Consider the following 21,945-nt stretch of genomic DNA (forward strand, 5'->3'; position numbering starts at 1 on the left):
GAGAAGGCTTTAGTTGGAGGCCAAGCTACTAGTCTATTATTAGCTGATATTACTGGAGACAATTCATCTCTGAAGATTGATTTTCTAAAATGCATTTACGTCTATTAAACGAGGGCAAAAATCTATCCTGGGATACATGCATGGCTTCCAATGACTTTTGGAAAACTGTTCATCTGCCATTAGAATATATTTTTAAAAACAGAACATTACAAACTCTTTTTATCCATCACCAGACTAGTCTAGCGAAACTCAGTATTACAGAGAAAATGCATTTTGCAACTTACCAATTTTTTACATTTATATCCTCACAAACTTTTAACAAGTTAAGCTGAAGCATAATTTGTATAAATAGTCAAGAGGAAATACTGTTATTGCTGTTAATTTTTTCGCCTTGGGCTTTCATTAGCCTAATATAATGTACTAATGATTATTTTTATGGAAGTCTTTGAAAAATAAAACAGCCTCAGGTCAAAACACTGACAAGATGATACAACCCATTCTCAGTGACTAGGAACAGCTACCCAAGCAATCCACTCTCAATTAAATTGGATATTGCCTTATACATGGTAATGATGTTTCCAAGATATTCCCACCTTTTGAACACAGTATTGCTGTACTTTTACTATGGGCAGACTACTTTAACAGCTACCTAATACTATGATGGAGTACTTTAACTTCTCAAAATATGCCGGTCTTTAATGCAAATCCATCATCACAGATATTAAAAGTAAGATTAAACATTATTGTTGTCCAAAGTATTTATATTTGGTTTGCCAACACTATGGCAATAATACTTAGCTCTTACACAGCACTGGGGAAACTGAGGCACACTGGCAACATGACTTGCCCAAGATCATTTGGCAGGTTAAAGGCAGGGTAAGAACAAAATACAAGTCTTTGTCACTGAATCCACTGGAGCACATTGCCTACTCTATAATACTATTGCCAACAGGCATCTAGAATACAACCTCCCATCATAGATGATGATAGATAATTCATTAGAGTCTATCGACATAAAGCTAGCATAACTTTTATTTTAATTACCTCTTTACAGTGTCTTCCAAAATGAATATGCAAATAAGCAGTGATATTACATTGCCAAATATCTAAGTTCATAACCCCACAGAAGCAAGTCTGATCATATAAATAAGTGCTGTAAGAACTTCCTGACAATTAAATTATAGTATTTATTCTCAGAGCTGACTTCACACTACATCTGCAATTTTTACTGGGATTCCATTGAAAATCTATGGTAAAAATGTGTTTTTCCACCAAAGGATTCAACCTTAGTATTTGGGAAAATCTTGTTCTAGAATTTAGCAGTTTTGCAGGGAGAAATATTTAAGATAGAGATGCAGTACACATCTTGAATACACTGTCTACAGAGATTTTTAGAATAACTAAAAAATGGAAATAGCATGACTACTTCTGCCTTTCTGTACACTGGTAACAGAAACAATCTAAACAAAAAGCTAAATATTTAAAAATTCAGCCACACTTGCAGTAACATTTTAGAATAACCAAAGATCGATAACTGAGCCCATTATGTAAGTTTTTTTAATCAACAGCAGGAAGGATAGGTAGCATAAGAAGTTGATTTTTTACAGAAGGCTGTCGTTATTCAAGTATTTAAAATGTAGAGTTTGCACAAAGAGAGTTTGCATTAAAATGTATGCTAAAAAGGTAAATGAGACTCGGTTGTTGCATTAGGAGAGCTCTCATAATGAGGGATATGTGTGTGCTCCTGACTAACAGGTGAGGGGGAAATCTCAGCTTTTCATAGATTTATAGATTCCAAGGCCAGAAGGGGACTATTGTGATCAAACATTCTGACCTCCTGTATAACATAGGCCATAGAACGTCCCCAAAATAATTCCTAGAGCATCTCTTTTAGAAAAACACCGAATGTTGATTTAAAAATTGCCACTGACCACAACTCTTGGTAAATTGTTCCAATGGTTAATACCCCACTGTTAAAAAATGATGCCTTATTTCTGGTCTGAATTTACCTAGCTTCAACTTCCAGCTTTTGGATCATTTTATACTTTTCTCTGCTAGATTGAAGAGCCTATTATCAATTTTTTGTTTCCCAGGTAGGTACTTATAAACTGTGATCAAGTCACTCCTCGTTTTCCAATCCTTTAATCATTATCATGACTTTTCTCTGGACGCTCTCCAGTTAATCAACATCCTTCTTGAACTGTGGACACCAGAACTGGACACAGTATTCCAACAGCAGTTGCACCAGTGCCAAATACAGAGGTAAAATAACTTCTCTGCTCCTACTCGAGATCAGCCTGTTTATGCATCCAAGGATCACACTAGCTCTTCTTACAACACTGTTGCACACGGGGAGCTCATGTTTAGCTGATTATCTGCCATGACCTCTAAATATTTTTCAGAATTGCTGCTTACCATTCTGTCAGTACAGCCCACAATCTTTGTTCCTAGATGTATACATATACATTTATCCATATTAAAATGAACAGTGTTTGCTTGTTCCCCGCTTACTAGATGATCCAGATCACTAAGTATCAGAGCCTTGTCCTCTTCATTATGTACCACTCCCCTAATTTTTGTGTCATCTGCAAACTTAATTAGTGGTGATTTTATGTTTGCTTCCAGACCATTAGAAATATGTTAAATACCATAGGGCCAAGAACTGACCCCTGAGGGGACCCCATTGGAAACATATCTGCTCAATGATGATTCTCCATTTACAATTCTATTTGAGACCTATCGGTTTGCCAGCTTTTAATCCATTTAATGAGTGTCAGGTTAATTTTATATTGTTCTAATTTTTTAAGCAAAACGTTGTGTGGTATCAAATGAAATGCCCTACAGAAGTCTAAATATATTACATCAACATTATTACTTTTATCAACAATTTTTTTAATCTTATCAGGACAAGAGATCAAGTTAGTTTGACAGGATCTATTTTCCATAACCTCACTGATTTGCATGAATTATATTACCTTCCTTTCAACCTTCATTAATAGAGGCCTGTATCAGTCATTCCATTATTATTCCTGGGATCAGTGTCAGACTGACAAGCCTGTAATTACCTGGATTTTCCATTTATAGTGTTCCAAAACTTATTGAAAATCAGCATTAATGATCCTGCGAGCTCCTCAGCCAGCTCTTTTAATAACTCTTGGGTGCAGGTTATTTGGACTTGCTGATTTATAAATGTCTAACTTTAGTAGCTGCTGATTAACACCATCCTTGGAAAGCAGCATGTATTTCCCCCCTACCTGTCCCTGTTCCCTCCAGAGATGCTAGTTCCAGCAACATCACTTTCCTGGAGGAGGCCATGGGCCACATCCTCAGGTGGTGTAAATCATTGTAGCTCCACTGAAGCCAATGAGGAGGATCTGGCCCATTGTGGAGATTCCTGGAGAGAGGGGAAGCTACATGAGAAATGCTCTTTACACCCTTTCCCTTGCTTTGTGCCCTCACAAAGGGCTAGACATAGTTGAACCCATCATGTGAATACCACATAACTGACCCAGATAAACCATTCCTATCAAATCAGGACTGAATTTAACACAAACGAAAACAGAGATAACAACAAGGAGTTCTTGTGGCACCTTAGAGATGAACAAATGTATTTGGGCATAAGCTTTCCTGGGCTAAAACCCACTTCATCAGATGCACGGCGTGAAAAATACAGTCAGCAGTATATATATTACAGCACATGAAAAGATGGGAGTTGCCTTACCAAGTGAGGGGTCAGTGCTAATGAGGCCAATTCAATCAAGGTGGAAGCGGCCTATTGAATTGAATTGGCCTCGTTAGCACTGACCCCCCACTTGGTAAGGCAACTCCCATCTCCCATCTTTTCATGTGCTGTAATATATATACTGCTGACTGTATTTTTCATGCCATGCATCTGATGAAGTGGGTTTTAGCCCATGAAAGCTTATGCCCAAATACATTTGTTAGTCTCTAAGGTGCCATGAAGACTCCTCGTTGTTTTTGCTGATACAGACTAACATGGCTACCACTCTAAAAACAGAGATATTATAAAACACTTTGATTCAAATTCTGCTTTTCATTACACCTGTCAATAGAGTTGCTCAGGTACATCCAAGAGCAAACTCTTATTGCAGAAGCTTTGCAATATAGTCATTTTAAACAGCACATATTCTTGTACATTGTAGGCCCTTTTCTGATATAAATGGGTATCAAAGGCTTACTTAAATCTGGACTGTGGAACATTTGTAAAGCAAACACTTCATGCATGATTAATCTTTTCAGGAAACAATTTTGCCATTCAGTTTAGCCAAGACTCCAGCAGAGGGAGCAGAGCAGAACAAATAATTAGCGTAAAAAAGAAAGTAAAGATCAAAGATCAGATAAAACACACAGAGTTCTGAATTAATCTGACAGGTACCTGACATTTTATTTTAGGTGCCAAGATTTTAGCACTCTGCTTTTTCTAAGTATCAAATGCATGATGCTTACTGTCATAAAATCATCCATTTCCGTTCAGATCTGCTACATGGCTGTTCACTTGAAGTTGATAACTCAACATGGTAGGCAATAATTATCAGGGTATGTTACAAAAATACCCTGGGGTGTCAATCATTTATTGTACTTAGCTAATATATTACAAGGCTTAAATAGTGGAATATTGTAACACACAGTAGCAGGCAGAGCCGATTAAGTGAGAAAAGAATGAGATTTGTTCCTCAAGTAGTATTTAGTATTATTTTTTAAAATAGTATTTATATAATTTGTATTTCTGCCTTTCTAAATAAAATATACTTCTCAAGCAGCACAGAATCCCTATTTCTCCTGTTCAAATGTATAGAGTGACCTCTAAGAGCATAAGAGCAGCCATACTGGATCAGACCAAAGGTCCATCTAGCCCAGTGTCCTGTCTTCCGACAGTGGCCAATGCCCGGTGCCCCAGAGGGAATAAACAGAACAGGTAATCTTCAAGTGATCCATTCCTGTCGCCCATTCCCAGCTTCTGGCAAACAGAGGTTAGGGACACCATCCCTGCCCATCCTGGCTAATAGCCATTGATGGACCTATACTCCATGAATTTATCTAGTTCTTTTTAAACCCTGTTATAGACTTGACCTTCACAACATCCTCTGGCAAGGAGTTCCACAGGTTGACTGTGCACTGTGTGAAAAAATACTTCCTTCTGTTTGTTTTAAACCTGCTGCCTATTAATTTCATTTGGTGGACCCTAGTTCTTGTGTTATGTGAAGGAGCAAACAACACTACCTTATTTACTTTCTCCACACCAGTCATGATTTTATAGACCTCTAACATATTCCCCCTTAGCCGTCTCTTTTCCAAGATGAAAAGTCTCAGTCTTATTAATCTCTCCTCATATGGAAGCTGTTCCATACTCCTAATAAATTTTGAGATGGGGCAACCATATCTGCATGCAGTATTCAAGATGTGGGCGTACCGTGGATTTTTATAGAGGCAGTATGATATTTTCTGTCTTATTATCTATACCTTTCTTAATGATTCCCAACATTCTGTTTGCTCTTTTGACTGCTGCTGTACATTGAGTGGATGTTTCCAGAGAACTATCCACAATGACTCCAAGATCTCTTTCTTGAGTGGTAACAGCTAATTTGGACCCCATCATTTTATATGTATAGTTGGGATTATGTTTTCCAATGTGCATTACTTTGCATTTATCGAGATAGAGTTTCATCTGACATTTTGTTGCCCAGTCACTCTGTTTTGAGAGATCCTTTTGTAGCTCTTTGCAGTCTGCCTGGGTCTTAACTATCTTAAGTAGTTTTCAGAGTAATAGCCGTGTTAGTCTGTCTTTGCAAAAAGAAAAGGAGTACTTGTGGCACCTTAGAGACTAACCAATTTATTTGAGCATGAGCTTTTGTGAGCTACAGCATCCGATGAAGTGAGCTGTAGCTCACAAAAGCTCATGCTCAAATAAATTGGTTAGTCTCTAAGGTGCCACAAGTACTCCTTTTCTTTAAGTAGTTTTGTATCATCTGCTACTTTTGCCACCTCACTGTTTACCCCTTTTTTCAGATCATTTATGAATATGGTGAATAGGACTGGGCACAGTACAGACCTCTGGGGGACACCACTATTTACCTCTCTCCATTCTGAAAACTGACCATTTATTCCTACCCTTTGTTTCCTATCTTTTAGCCAGTTACCAATCCATGAGAGAACCTTCCCTCTTATCCCATGACTGCTTACTTTGCTTGAGAGCCTTTGGTGAGGGACCTTGTCAAAGGCTTTCTGAAAATCTAAGTATACTATATCCACTGGATCCCCCTTGTCCCCATGCTTGTTGACCCTCTCAAAGAATTCTAGTAGATTGGTGAGGCATAATTTCCCTTTACTATAGCCATGTTGACTCTTCCCCCAACAAATTATGTTCATCTACGTGTCTGATAATTTTGTTCTTATAGTTTCAACCAGTTTGCCCAGTACTGAAGTCAGACTTACCGGCCTGTAATTGCTGGGGTCACCTATGGAGTCCTTTTTAAAAATTGGCGTCACATTAGCTATCCTCCAGCCGTTTGATACAGAAGCTGATTTAAATGATAGGTTACAGACGACAGTTAGTAGTTCTGCAATTTCACTTTTGAGTTCCTTCAGAACTCTTGGGTGAATACATCTGGTCCTGGTGACTTATTACTGTTTGGTTTATCAATTTGTTCCAAAACCACCTCTAATGACACCTCAATCTGGGACAGTTCCTCAGATTTGTCACCTAAAAAGAATGGCTCAGGTTTGGGAATCTTCCTCACATCCTCAACTATGAAGACCGATGCAAAGAATTCATTTAGTTTCTCCACAATGGCCTTATCATCCTTAAGTGCGTCTTTAGCATCTCGATTGTCCAGCAGCCCCACTGGCTGTTTAGCAGGCTTTCTGCTTCTGATGAATGTAAAAAAATTTTTGCTATTAGTTTCTGGCTAGCTGTTCTTCAAATTCTTTTTTGGCCTTCCTAATTATATTTTTACACTTCATTTGCCAGAGTTTATGCTCCTATCTATTTTCCTCATTAGAATGTAACCTCCCTTTTGAAAGGATGCCTTTTTGCCTCTCACTGCTTCTTTTACTTTATTGTTTAGCCAGGGTAGCTCTTTTTTTGGTTCTCTTACTATATTTTTTAATTTGGTGTATACATTTAAGTTGAGCCTCTATTATGGTGTCTTTAAAAAGTTTCCATGTGGCTTGCAGGGTTTTTACTTTTGGTGCTGTACCTTTTAATTTCGGTTTAGCTAACCTCTTAATTTTTGTGTAGTTTCCCTTTCTGAAATTAAATGCTAGTGTTGGTCCGGTATAGTGTCTTCCCCGCCACAGGAAGATTAAATTTAATTATGTTATGGTGACTATTAGCAAGCAGGAAAACAAGTACCCTTTATTATGAGGTATACAGAAGGCTTGAATATTTTTGTTTGTTTGTGTTTTGTGGCTGTTTTTGACATTAAAATATCAGGTCTTGTATAGTCTGTTTTTGCCAGAGGTCTGGAGAAACAGTAGGCATTCATAAGTGATGAGACAGAGTAAAAATTTATAGATTCTAAAGCCACAAGGATTACGGTGATGATCTAGTCTGACCTCCTGCATGATACAGGACATAGAATTTTCACAAAATAATTCCTGTTTGAACTGAAGCATAGGTTTTAGAGAAACATCAAATCTTGATTTACAAATTGCCAGTGATGGAGAATCCAGCCACAGCCCTCTGTAAATTGTCTGAAGGTTAATTACCCTCACTATTAAAAAAAGTATGCATTATTTCCATTCTGAATTTGTCCAGCTTAAACTTCCAGCCATTGTATTGTCTTATACCTTTGTCTGCTAGACTGAAGAGCCCATTATTAAATATTTGTTCATCATGTATGCACTTATAAACAGTGACCAAGGCACCTCTTAACCTTCTCTTTATTAAGCTAAATAAACAGTCTCTCACTGTAAGACATGTTTTCCATTCCTTTCACCATTCTCATAGCTCTTCTCTGAATCCTCTCCAAGTTGTCAATATCTTCTTGAATTGTGAGCACCAGAACTGGACACACTCTTTCTGAAGCAGTTGCACCAGTGCCAAACACAGAGATAATATTCCCTCCCTACTCCTACTTGAGTCAGCTAAAATTCCTTCTGCTCACAATTTCTCAGGTTTCAGAAAGTATAAAACTCTTCGTGTTTTGGTTGTTTTTGTTAACATCCATTTCACTCAAGCTCCTGGCAAAGATTTAGGGGAAAAAATTATTGTGAAAGAACCAACACCTTTGTCCACTTTAGAATTTTTGGGCCCAACTCTTGTCTCACACCAAGTTTACAGCAGGTTGAGTCCAGTGAATTAATTGAAGCTACTCTTAGTTTCTGTTGCTTTAAATGAGGAGAGAATCCAGTAAGGGAAGAATATCTCAGAGAATACAAACACTATGAGCTACCCAGAAGAGAATCCAAGATTTGTCTGCAAATACTGGAAGGATTAAAACAAAGATCTAAAAGTTGTAAATAGCTTGTTTCCTAAATTGCACATTATAGGCCAAATTAACTCTGTCTTCAGTTACACTGGTGACTGGGCTAATTATGCACAACACAACTGCATAGTATGAGCCAGATTTTGGCTTCAGTTACACCCATACATGCCCAATAACTTCATTGTGGTTGCATGGGTGTAACTGAGTGTGGAATTTGTTCAAATTCAAAATTAAATTAAACCTGTGCACCTTATTCTACCTATCTGGCTTTCATGTTGCTATTGCAGCACAATTTGGAAAGCTAAAAAGGGAAATAATTTGGATGGCATTCACTATAGACAAACTCAAAAAAGTGACATTATCAGGTTACAACCTTTCCCCACTTTAGATCAGGAATTCTAAGTTGGGTGAAATCCTGGTCCTTTTGAAGGCAATGGAAAAACTCTCATTGACTTCAATAGGATCAAGATTTCACACCTTACATCAGAGGTGGGCAAACTATGGCCCACGGGCCACATCTGCCCGGCCCCTGAGCTCCTGGCCTGGGAGGCTAGTCCCTGGCCCCTCCCCCGCAGTCTCAGCTCACTACGCTGCTGGCGCAATGCTCTGGGCGGCGAGCTCTTGACAGGCAGCGCAGCTCTTGACAGGCGGCGAGCTCTTGACAGACAGCGCAGCCAGGCGGCGCGGCTGTCTGTCCTGGTGCAGCTGCGCCTCCAGCCACCGGTGCTCCAGAAAGCGCGGTAAGGGGGCAGGGAGGGTTGGATAGGGGTTGGGGTGGTCAGAGGGTGGGGAACAGGGGGGTTGAATGGGGGCAGGGGTCCCTGGGGGGCAGTCAGGAAGGGGGGGGTTGGATGAGGGAGCGGGGGGTCCAAGGATGGTCAGGGAGGGATGGATGGATGGATGGAGCAGGGGTTCCAGGGGGGCTGTGAGGGGGAAAGAAGCAGGGGGGGCACATCTGGCTGTTTGGGGAGGCACAGCCTCCCCTAACCAGCCCTCCATACAATTTCAGAAACCCGATGTGGCTCTCAGGCCAAAAAAAGTTTGCCCGCCCCTGCCTTACATACATAATTCCTATTTTTCTATTTCAAAGGTGCTTTCAATATGATCTTGACTAGTCTCATTTATATCCTTCCATTTACCATACTTTCCTTTTTCTCTTATATTGAAACTTCTTGATGGGTTTTATTTAATTTTTAAGAGCAGTTTCTTACTATGATTTTATTGTATTTTATCGTATTTTATTATATTGTACAGTATCCTGTGAGTTTCGGCAGGGGGTCGGATGCTTTATATTGCAAACATTATCCTTATAGTCAGGGTTATTCAGTTGGCCATCTTTGCATAATGGCTTTGCTGGACTAATTCTTTACACATTCTTCTCTTTATTTTGTGGTCAACTGAACATTTGAAACTTGTCTTCAGACTTATGGAGGCCCAATCTTGCCATCACGCTGCCTGAACAATTTCCACTGATGTCAGCGGATGCTTGTTCTGCTCAAAATATGGTAGGCTGTAAAGATCTTCTAGTCTCATGCTGTCCAACAGCCTATTCAAGCACTTTATATACAGGTCTTAATATACACCAGAACCACATTCTTAATCTTACACTGAAAACATTTTAGGCATTTTCTGCACAGTTTTTGTACCAGTATAACTATATCAGTTAGGGAGATGAATTTTTTTTTTAACCAATATAGTGGTACCAGATACTAGTATGGATGTAGTCATTCCAGTATAGAAACCTTGATATCGACAAAGCTTATTCCCCTCCTCGTATGGCAATAAGCTATACAGGTATAGTTGAAATGATAAAACTTTTGAGCGCAACAAAATACTCCTTAAGTATTCCTATTGAGATCAACAGCCTTGTGAAGTAAGCTACTCTTCAGTGTGAGTGACGGTGGCAGAATCGGACTCTCAGGGTATATGTACATAGCAAAGAAAAACCAGCGGCTGGCCTGTGCCAGCCAACTTGGGCTCGCGGGGCTCAGGCTGCAGGGCTGTTACACGGCTGGGTAGACTTCTGGGCTCAGGGTGAAGCCTGGGCTCTAGGACCCTGCTGGGTCGGAGGGTCCCTGAGCTTGGGTTCCAGCCCAAGCCCGAAAGTCTGCAGGGCAGTGAAACAGGCCCGCAAGCCTGAGTCAGCAGGCACCAGGCAGCTGCTGGTTTTTTCTTTGCTGTGTAGACATACCGCCTATGTCAATAGTCTGTGTTTGTCTTCTCTTATGCACAAAGTTTATTTAACCCACTTTTTATCAACCTCATTCCTGTGGATGGTAAGCCACCGCTTTTTCTGTGGTTCTTTAAATGATCAAAAGGAAAATCTTTCCAGACAGGTAATTAAATTCAGCTGTTCAGTCAAATCCAAGACTATGTCTTCGCTTCAGGTCTTAAATATCAGTGTTGTGTCTTGCTGGAGATAATGTACTGTAATATTACAAGACACTAATAGTTTGGTATTTAAGACAAACAAAAATATTTTGCACATTAAAGCTGTCACTGCCAAATTGCCTTTATACATTTACTACATCACCTCTATGCATAAACTTCTCTTCCCTACTGCACCTGTCTGTTCCATTTTCTTGAACAAATAGTAAAATGAAATTTCCAAGGCTCCTCTTCTTCACTTTAGCTGTTCAAAGTGCTTTAAAAATGCAGGTCAATATCAAAAGCCCCATTCTTTTGATGAGGAAACTAATGCACAGAAACTTGCAACTTGTCACACAAGTAGTCACTGTCAGAGCTAGGAATAGAATGGAGGATGAAATCCTGGCTCCTTTGAAGTCAATGGTAGAACTCCCATTGACTGCATTCGGGCCAAGATTTCACCTCAGGCGTCTTGACTCTCCATGCCATGCTCTATCTGCTGGTCTATATTTCTTCATGCTAGAATAGCAGTTTATAATCTGAGAATTTGTGTCCTCATACTTAAAAAGAACGGGAGTACTTGTGGCACCTTAGAGACTAACAAATTTATTACAGCATAAGCTTTCACTACTATATGTTCCATTCTATGCATTCGATGAAGTGGGCTGTAGCCCACGAAAGCTTATGCTCTAATAAATTTGTTAGTCTCTAAGGTGCCACAAGTACTCCTGTTCTTTTTGCAGATACAGACTAACACGGCTGCTACTCTAAAACCTGTCCTATTACTTGTGTGCATCTGCAAATAACACTGTGTGACCTACTTAATGTAGCCTTGTAGAAGTTTGTGGAGCCATTTTTTGGCACATAATGGCAGCCCTTGTTGTTGTTTTAAATCACTGAGTTAAAGAAGGAATTCAGTTTCATTTTGGTCAGCTGGGGAATGGAAGTTAGGTGGAGCTGAAAACATCAACTATATGAAACTGAAGGCTAAATTCTGGCATGATTTGTGCCACACTGGTAACTAATAAAAGGCTTACCTAGCCTGCGGAAGGGCAGGTAGCACAAATGTGTGCACTAACACCTGACACAAATGCTGCTGACCTCAAAATTACCCAAGTTAAACTTCTTTAACCAAAAGACAAAGTGATATTTAGTCCAGAAAATCTTTGTCTGAAACTTTTTCTAATTTAATCTGATAACAGCCATTTTTGAAAGAAGGTTCTGGGGTTCGATGGTGAAATTCAATAAATCAGAGAAAGAGTCAGGGCATAAAAAAGTGTTTTAAAATGGGATGTGGAAAGAAGGAGACAGAATTATTTTTAATTAAAAAAAATCAATTTTCAGGTGTTTCTTTTTCACACAACATAACATACCAGATAAGCAACCTTTTCACAGAAGCCAAAGTAAAAGAAGATGGATGCTGGCAGTACAAGCAAATGGTAAACAAGTTAAGGAATATTTTCTGGTCAATTTTCCAAATTCAATAAAATCTTCAACAAACTTTTATTTTGCCATTTCCAGCTCCCATATTAAAAATCTATTAGGAGAAAGTCTACTGAAAGGCTGACCATGAGCAAAAAAGCTTTTTCTGGAAACAGTTCTGTTCAGTTCTCATGGCTGAACAAAAGCAGATTGGCACATTCAGTTTCATACAAAATGTCTTTTAAAGGGGCCTTACCCTACCCTTTTCCATAGCCACGCGTTTCAGGGTCCTATGGGCTGAAGAGAGCCAGTGAAAGATTTGAAGGGGGTAAAAAAAAAAAAAACAACACAACACAACAAAAAAAAAAAACCCACCACCACCACAACAGAGGCTACCATGGAGATCCTTCAAAGAGTTCTTCTATAGTGGGAGGATTTCCCTTTAAATCCTTTTCAATAGCATATTGATGGTTTGAAAGCTTAAATGGCATTTGTCAACCAACAGTAAATCTTTAAAACTGTTTCTGCAAATAGCCCAACTCTGAGTCTCAGCTTTTCCCATTAATCTGTACGTAAGGCCACTGAAGACTTTTTCAGAGCTTAGATAATGCCTGGATTAAAAGGTCCATTCAGAAGGGAAAGCTTTAGCATTCACCTTGTGTACATAGCCATTTCACCAGTAGTATTCATGGGTTGTTATTTCAACTCTGCATTTGTCCTGCAAACAAGACATTTTGCCACAAAGGCTTGGTAGAGACATTCTTTAGTGAATTACTGAAACCTAGCTCCTCTATTTGTCATGGCTTGTTATTTTTATCAAGTGCAATCAGTTCAAATAGGAACCCTAGATTGACAACTTTACAATTATGTTATTAGAAAAGAGAAAAGTACGTTTCTTTTACTTCAACAATGATGCTGATTAAAGTACAACTTGATTGTTTTACATAATGAAACACTATCTTACATTCCCCTTAATCAGATGCCAGTGAACTGTTCTGTTAGTTTTATATTGAATGTAATTTAAAAACTTTTACAATAATCATCATTTATCCACATTTTCTCTTCTTGGCTTCTTATTAAAAGGTGAAAGTCCATAGTATAGTTTAGACATTTACCAGACTTAATATTTTATAACAGGTTGCATCATTTTTATATTTTCCAATTTTTACACATCAGAGAAATATATTTTTCTTAAATTCCCCCAATCCAAATAAACAGACAAGCAACCCCTCCTCCCCCTCCACACACACATTTGCACCTATTAGGGTTGTTCTTACATCTCTTTAATGTTTGTGTTCTCTCCCTTCTCCCTTTCAGGAATTCAGGCTTGGATTCTCCTTCACCATATCTGAGTTGTACCAAAATATTGTCCAGCCAAAGTCCAAAGGATAGTCCTTCTGTTTATTCTGGGGATCTCCATTCTTCTCCTACTCTGTGAACCCGTTCTCATCTACAGGCAGCCTTGGTCACAGCACTCTGCCTTCACTGCAAGGGAGGGTGCACAAGTCCACTCCCCTTGCCCACAGAGGACACTGGATTTTCAGGCAGGAGGCAATCATATGAAAAAAGTAGCTCTGAAGTCAGAGATCTGAGCTATCCCACTGGGAACCTAACATTTTATTAAGTTATTATTATTAATTATTAGATACAATATTGTATTAGAAATTTTCTCATATGAATAAATGAGAGAAAAGAGGATGAGAAAAGGAGGAAAAGAAAATCTGATAGAGAAAACTTTATACAAATTTACAATGGCTTTCTGTGGAGAACAGTACTAAAATATTTTGCATATTAAGAGCAATTGCACTACCTGTAAAAATAAAAAAATATAACATTCAAACCAAAATCCAAATATCTTCAGGTCTTATTGTTCATTGAGTCTCCCCTAGTAGACTATTTTCTCCACGCTCCTCAGTTCATGAAGATTGACATAAAAACACCACAGGAAACAGACTGGTGAGATTTTCAGCGCATCCTTCTTTCATGCTATACAGAACCTCTCCTTCCCCATAATACAGCCAAAAAGAGACAAGTCTTGTAGTGGATTTATATTTACACCTGGAATCATGTAAATTCTAGTCCACAATCCTTTCCTGCTCCCTACTCAACAGAAAAAAACCCCTCCTATTGACTTCAACAGTAGAGGATCACACCCAGATAGGACATAATTGCATCTGCTCTTTTTGCCTCTATGTTATTGTCAACATGTACCCAATTTGCGCTCTGCTGTTACTGCAAGGCCTTATTATGCTTTAAAAAGTGTTAGTTTCATACTAGAAAACTCTCCATGATTTGGATCCAGATTCTTTCAGAGACCTCCCTCCTCCTCATACTTTTGACAATTGATCCTCAGGGGCGCTGCAGCTGACTGCATTGCCAATGGCATTACATGGCACGTTTGCTAGACTGGGCTCTATATTAGTAAGGCTTGGGGTGGGAAAGGAGGCAGATGGTTTCAATGGAGACCAATGGAGGAAGAAACTTCTTCCTTCCTTCCCCTCATCACTCTAGTCTGAGTAATGGCATTTAGAGCACATTGCAAAGCCTAGTTATTTATTCAGGCCTTTCCTTGGGTGAGGGAAGTTATCTTCCTTTCTGTGGGACAGTGGGAAGGTCTCTTCATGTCAACAAGTCAGTTCACTTTATTTGTGGTTTGTATTAAGGTTTATTTGATGTAAGTTATCTTAGAGACACAGAATAGGCAGTAAGGGCAACATTTTCAAAGGTTCTTAAAATCCCATTGAAAATTAATGGGACGTACGCATCTAAATCATTTAGACACTTTTTGAAAAATTTTCCCTCTGTACACTGGAAAAATATAAGAGTCTCCTTTGCTGCAGATTATTTTCTAACATGCAACTGTCATTGTCATTAATCCCATTTTGTTGTCAGAAACATGACTGAATGGTTAGTGGAAGTCCTGAGTCTTAGATTCTATTCCCAACTCAGACACACACACACATCCTGGGTTTGCCTACTCGGCAAGCAGAAACCTGCAGCCAAGTGTGTCAAAGCGTGGACCCACAGACTCAGGAACATGGGGCTCATGGTATGGTGATAAAAATAGCTGTGTAAATGTTTGGGCTTGGACTGGAGCTTGGGCTTTGGACCGGAGCTCTAGCTGCCATGTAGATGTACCCATGGTGTCTTTCTTTACCCATCAAATCAATAACACTGGTCTAGTAATATGTATTTCTCAGTGGTGTTGGGAGACTTAATTACTCAGATGTGTGTCAAACACTCTGAGATCCACAATGGAATAGCACAATAGAAGTACAAAGTGCCATTACTAAGGCTGCATTATTGCACAGCTATTACAGGACATGGATTGCTGGATTGACATGAGAGTGTTTTCCTTTCTTTTATATATCCATGGACATTTAACATTTTGGGATTTTTCTTTGTGGGTAGGTGATAGCAGCAGCTGAACCAGTTTTGCTGAGAAACTTGAGAGCTGCTTGGTTAAAACTTGGGGCTGGATGGAAGGAGGCTAAGCGTAAATAGGAACTCTCATAATTAGGGTGAGTGTTTTGTTGTTGGGATAGTTACAAATCCTGTAATTTCTCTGTTTTCTAGAAGAAAAATCCTGGGTATAGAAAGCTGGTTTAAAAGGGGTCCATACCAAGCTGAAGGAGAGACAACTGAAGCGCTCTCCCTTCCCTCTTGGATTTGAGTATCCACAGTTGTGGAGAGCCAGGCCAGATCCTTGTCCTATCTTCCAGTGCTATGGTGAACAGGGTGAAAAGTTAATTTAGCTCAAAGCTGCAGCATAGATCAGCTGTATCTTCCACAAGGAATATCGGGGGACAATCCTGCACGCCCACAATGGAACAATTTGGCAGGAAACTCTGTTAGGGGAAACTTGTGGAACCTTCCTCCCTTCCCATAGCTGGAGCTTTTGATCTGGCACAAAGTAATTATGCTCAAATCAACTCTTCTTTAATAATAATCAAAATCATATTTTGCTCTTATATAGTGCTTTTTGTCCATAGATCTCAAAACACTTTTCAAAAGGAGGTAAGTATCATTATATAGATGGCAAAACAGAGGCAAAGTGACTTGCCCAAGGACACCTAGCAGAGCAGTGGCAGAGCTGGGAACACAATCCAGGTCTCCTGAGTCCCAGTCCAATGTGCTACCCACTAGGTTATGCTTATTTATGATTAATGCAAATGATAAGTAAACCCAGGTTTAAACACAGATCACTGTGGCATCCTAGTGGAGACTTTACCTTTCTTTTATAGCTTTTCAGTCAGCTTCCACCACCTGTGACCATACTCTCACATTGAAGCTAATGTAGTTTTGGCAGCTAATATAATGTGTGTATATATTAGGGCTGTCAATTAATCACAATTAACTCACGCAATTAACTCAAAAAATTAATCGTGATTAAAAAAATTAATCGCAGTTTTAATCGCACTGTTAAGTGATAGAATATCAAGTGAAATGTATTCGATATTTTTGGATGTTTTTCTACATTTTCAAATATATTGATTTCAATGACAACATAGAATACAAAGTATACAGTGCTCACTTAATTATTACAATTTTTGATTATCATTTTTAGAGTGCAAATATTAGTAAACAAAAGAAATAGTATTTTTCAATTTACCTCATACAAGTACTGTAGTGCAATCTCTTTATCGTGAAAAGTGCAATTAAAATGTGATTTTTTTTGCTACATAACTGCACTCAAAAACAAAACAATGTAAAACTTTAGAACCTACAAGTCCACTCAGTGCTACTTCTTGTTCAGCCAATCGTGAAGACAAACAAGTTTGTTTACATTTATGGGACATAATGCTGCCTGCTTATTATTTACAATGTAACCTGAAAGTGAGAACAGGCTTTCACATGGCACTTTTGTAGCTGGCATTAACAGGCCAGATATGCTAAACTTTCGTATGCCCCTTCATGCTTCGGCCATCATTCCAGAGGACACGCTTCCATCCAACGCTCATTAAAAAAATAATGCGTTAATTAGATTAGTGACTGAACTCTTTGGGGGAGAACTGTACGTCTCCTTCTCTGTTTTACCCACATTCTGCCATATATTTCACGTTATAGCAGTCTCGGATGATGACCAGCACATGTTGTCTGTTTTAAGAACACTTTCACTGCAGATTTGATAAAACTCAAAGAATGTACCAATGTGAGATTTCTAAAGATAGCTATGGCACTCTACCCAAGGTTTAAGAATCTGAAGTGCCTTTCAAAATCTGAGAAGGATGAGGCGTGCAGCATGCTTTCAGAAGTCCTAAAAGAGCAACACTCCATTTTGCGGAAACTACAGAACTCGAACCACCATAAAAGAAAATCAACCTTTTGCTGGTGGCATCTATCTCAGATGATGAAAATGAACATGTGTCGGTTCGCATTGCTTTGGACCGTTATTGAGCAGAACCTGTCATCAGCATGGATGCATATCCTTTGGAATGGTGGTTGAAGCATGAAGGGACATAAGAATCTTTAGGGCATTTGGCATGTAAATATTTTGTGACGCTGCTACAACAGTGCCACAGGAATGCCTATTCTCACTTTCAGGTGACATTGTAAACAAGAAGCAGGCAGCATTATCTCCTGCAAATGTAAAAAACTTGTTTGTCTGAGCGATTGTAATAAAAATAAATATATATTGCACACTGTACACTTTGTGTTCTGTGTTGTAATTGAAATCAATATATTTGAAAATGTAGAAAACATCAAAAATATTTAAATAAATGTTTATTCTATTCTTATTTAACAGCGCAATTAATCGTGATTTTTAATTGCTTGACAAACTCTGTGTGTGTGTGTGTGTGTGTATAAACAAACAAATGTTAAAATCTCAAATTTCCATATTTTAGGAGGTAGAAACAAGGCTGGAGAACCTGTTATCTCATAGTCTCAGAGATTTCAAAAAGTCAGACCATCATGATCATCTAGTCTGACCTCCTGCACCTTACAGGCCACAGAACCTCTCACAACCATTCCTGTAAAAGACCCCTAACTGACCTCTGGCTGAGTTACTGAAGTCCTCCAGTTTAAGGAGGATATCGTACTGGAACATATTTCTCCACTAAAAATACTGTCCAATATGTCTTGCTAGCAGGGGAAATTTATTCTGCAAACTCTGTCAGTGCTTGGAAGTTTTTATTTTTGAAGAGCAATGTTTGTGATATAGAGCATATGCCCCTTTCTATGCATCCACACCATAAAATATTTTCCCACCTATCTATAATGACTGCTTTTTTTCCCCAGAGGGGGCTTCTCTGTCTAGTCTCTCTCTGGATTTTAACAGTTCTTACCACAAGGTAACCCCAATCCTGATTAGAGCTCCCCGCTACAATATAACCACAATACAAATAATGAATACAGCCCTTAGTTATCTGATTTTTAAATATGATCTTTTCATTACAAAACTTGCCTAACATCTATCCGCTTTTTAGGACAATTCAGGAAGTCAAGAAAAATACCATATCCAGCCACAGAGCATTTTTAGTAGGTAGAATAGAATTAGCCAAACTGAAATGCTCTGCAGGACACAGGCTTAACATCCCTATTCTTTTCATAAAGGTCATGAGAACTTTGAACAAAAGTTACATCCCCTCTGAATCCCAGGTGAATTCCAAAATAACCTCAGGTAGGAAATGGTGACAGAAAATCTTCTCTGGGGCAGTAAAGTGCTATTGGAGGAACTGTTGGTTTAGTGTCTCTGAGATTTCATTCATTTTATTTATTAGTAAATCAGTTTTTAAAGTGCTTTGGGATTCTTCTGGATGAGAGGTACTATCTAAAGCATAGTTTAAACTGGACATTGATCCCTGATTCAAATGTATACATTAATTTACTAAGTATAGTGAGAATAAAGGTTTGTGGAGTAGGGAAGTTACCCTTGTTAAACATTTACCATTCAATTTCAAGTCTTGATTGCATATTAGTAGTAGTATCACATGAATACCTAAAAGTCCCCACTGATATCAGTACTGGATTACTATACTCTATTATCAGTACTAATTATTGTACAAAACAGTAAAAGACAGACCCTGCTCCAAAGAGCTTACTAGCTAAGTAGACACACAAAGAGAAGGGAAGTCATTCAGCAAATCAATGGCATGGCTGAGATTCGAACCAAGGTCTCCTGAGTCCCAATCTAGTGCACCATCAACTAAAGGACAGTACCTCACCTTTGAGATACCCTCTCTACTATGGGCCTTCATAAATCATGTTGAAGGAAATGATGGTTAAAAGCTATACCAACCAATACAGGAATTTCCACTAAAAGTACAATTCAGAGACTGCTTGTCTTTGATAATAGCTGTACAATCAGTGACAAAGCAAATGTTCAACATATCATTGACAGAGTACTAGTCAACTGTGACCAAACATCAAAAATGACATGACTAAATATCTATTAAAGGCAAAATGTAAAAGCTATTTAATTTTAAACTATTTAAGATGGCAAATAAATAATTGCAAATTCATTTAAAACATAAATGTAAGACTTAAAAAAAAATAGGGCCTGATCCTGCATCCTTTACTCATGCTAGTTATGGGATTTATGTGGGAATTATTTGCATACTTACGGGTTGCAGAATTGTGTCCTAGCAGTTTATCATATATCAACAATTTAATGAGTTTATAGTGAAATAAAATCTTGTACTTTAAAACTTCTCACCCAAAGCTCATGGCTAAAGAGGGAGTTGGAGGGGTCAAGGAGAAAAGAAATTACTGCTCCCAAAGGGCATACTTAAGGCTTCATCCTATAGTGCAAACATTAGAGTGTTTAAAGTCAGATGTCTACTCAGATAGTTCATTATACAGCTTTTACACTATAGAGCAACAAATTAATAGCATCCAACAATGATGGCCATATACACTTACAACCTATGTATGTATGACTTACTGGCAGATTCCAATTAACAAACTAATTATCCAAAAGAAACTTATGATGAACAACATTAAACTACCATTAGGAAAATTAAACATAAAAAATACCTCTCCATGTTATGTTATGTAAAGCTAAAGTATGGTATCTCCATAAACAAGAACAGAACCTGAATACACTAAAACAGATGATAAATTACTCTTCAGAAACTTTGTTTTATTTGCACAGTATTATAGATCAAGCTTTACAATAGCAGCCCAACACATGGAACTACCTTTAGTCAGGGCCTCTCTTCTATGCCACCATCCTATTTTCAACTAACAAGCACGCAGATGAGCCAAAAACATGTACTTTGCTCCCACCATTACAATTCCTGCTCTCCTTTTCTTTACCCTTTTCAAAAACATAAAAGCATTGGATTGCTAATTACTTTTATCCAGCCCATAGGAAAATTAGTTTATCTTCCTGATCAAAGCAAATTAGGCAGATCATGGCTGATGAGAATGCAACAGTAAAATCTCCACACTTTCTATTCCACCCCCTTTTCTCTCAGAAATAGGGCCTGTGTCAAATATGTAGGTATTTCCCACGGCCAGTCTGGACTCTGTTTCCAACAGGCACTGGGGCTGGGACAATGGTTCCTACACAGACACTAAAGTTCTTTAGTTCAGTCATTGTGCAAGAAAAGAACTGGTAACCCCTTAGCTAGCATTTGATGAAACATCTAGATTTACATATTTTCCTAATTGCATTTTTTGAACGTGAGTGAGATTTATCTCACCAGAGTTAAATGCCTCCTTTATTCCACTATCCAAGGCAAAATACAAGTCCACGCTCTGGGGGGAAAAAAATGCATGCAGAATTTTATTCAGCCTGATCTCAGCATTACAGTTTTGGTTTTCAATAATGTGGGGGAGTAGAGAAGTTAGAGTAGTGAAAGGTGGGAATATATACCTTCACTTCTCAAAGCATAAACATTGTTTTCTAAAGAATGACTTGCTTAGCTGATTTTAAAGCTGAAAACTGCTCCTTGTCATTAAGTCTATAATCAACATTTTCTATTACCAAAGTGCTGCAAAATTAGTTCCTTGTCCCTCATAATTCATTTCCCCTAAAATTTGTGTCCTATGGCTATAACAGATTAAAGCTAGGCCGTCCTACTACTTTATTTATAATCAATTACTATAAATTAACAGTAAATCTTACATTTAGCTCCATTTAAACATCAGTATGCAGCTGCCCATTTGAAAATAAAATGGTTGCCTTCTTTCACTTCAGTGGGCACAATACAAAACATCCATTGAGCTTTTCCTTTATTGCAGCTGCCAGTGCCCAGCCAGCTTTTAACAAACCAACCAAGCGGAATAACAATGCAGCTGCAACATTTTATGGCATTTCTGTTAGTTCTCTTTTGAGACTGAAGGTGTTAATTAGGAATCAAAGAATACAACCCTGCCAGCTTTCTTTCACAAACTATACACTGGCCACTGCAGTTTTCAGAAAAAAAAAATCTAATAAAGGGACAAAAATGTTGTTTGTCACACCAGTAACATGTACTTAAGATCCTTTGATCATGAGCTTTTTATGTAGTCTTGTCAGACAGGCTGAAAATATTTTTTCCTCCCATTTCTCCTTTCTGAATACTGATTCTAAGGCTGTCTGAAAAGGTGAAAAACCCAATAGCAAGTGAAATACTTTACAGGTGAAAAATAGCCTTCCTCAGCAACCCAGTTGTGTTAAAATCATATCAATAGTCTACATTTTCCATTAAAACATAAGATACTCTGAAATACTTTGCATGTGTCTTTACTATATGATTTAATATTCCAAATACTTAAAACA

General features: G+C 38.4%; 1 protein-coding gene across 2 annotated transcripts in view; it reads right to left on the reverse strand.

Annotated features, from left to right (window-relative positions):
• LGR5 (leucine rich repeat containing G protein-coupled receptor 5) overlaps positions 1-21,945 on the reverse strand; it is a 127,988-nt gene that overhangs the window by 81,440 nt on the left and 24,603 nt on the right. Inside the window, exon 1 of one of the 2 annotated variants that reach the window (XM_048835782.2) lies at positions 13,514-13,615. The exons of the other annotated variant lie outside the window; for it this stretch is intronic. The gene's annotated coding sequence lies outside the window, so the exon portion shown is untranslated. Of the gene's footprint in view, positions 1-13,513; positions 13,616-21,945 lie in introns of those variants that run through there. 2 annotated transcript variants of the gene reach the window in all.

The sequence above is a fragment of the Caretta caretta genome, chromosome 1 (genome assembly GCF_965140235.1).
Source record: "Caretta caretta isolate rCarCar2 chromosome 1, rCarCar1.hap1, whole genome shotgun sequence".
Classification (NCBI taxonomy): domain Eukaryota; kingdom Metazoa; phylum Chordata; order Testudines; family Cheloniidae; genus Caretta; species Caretta caretta.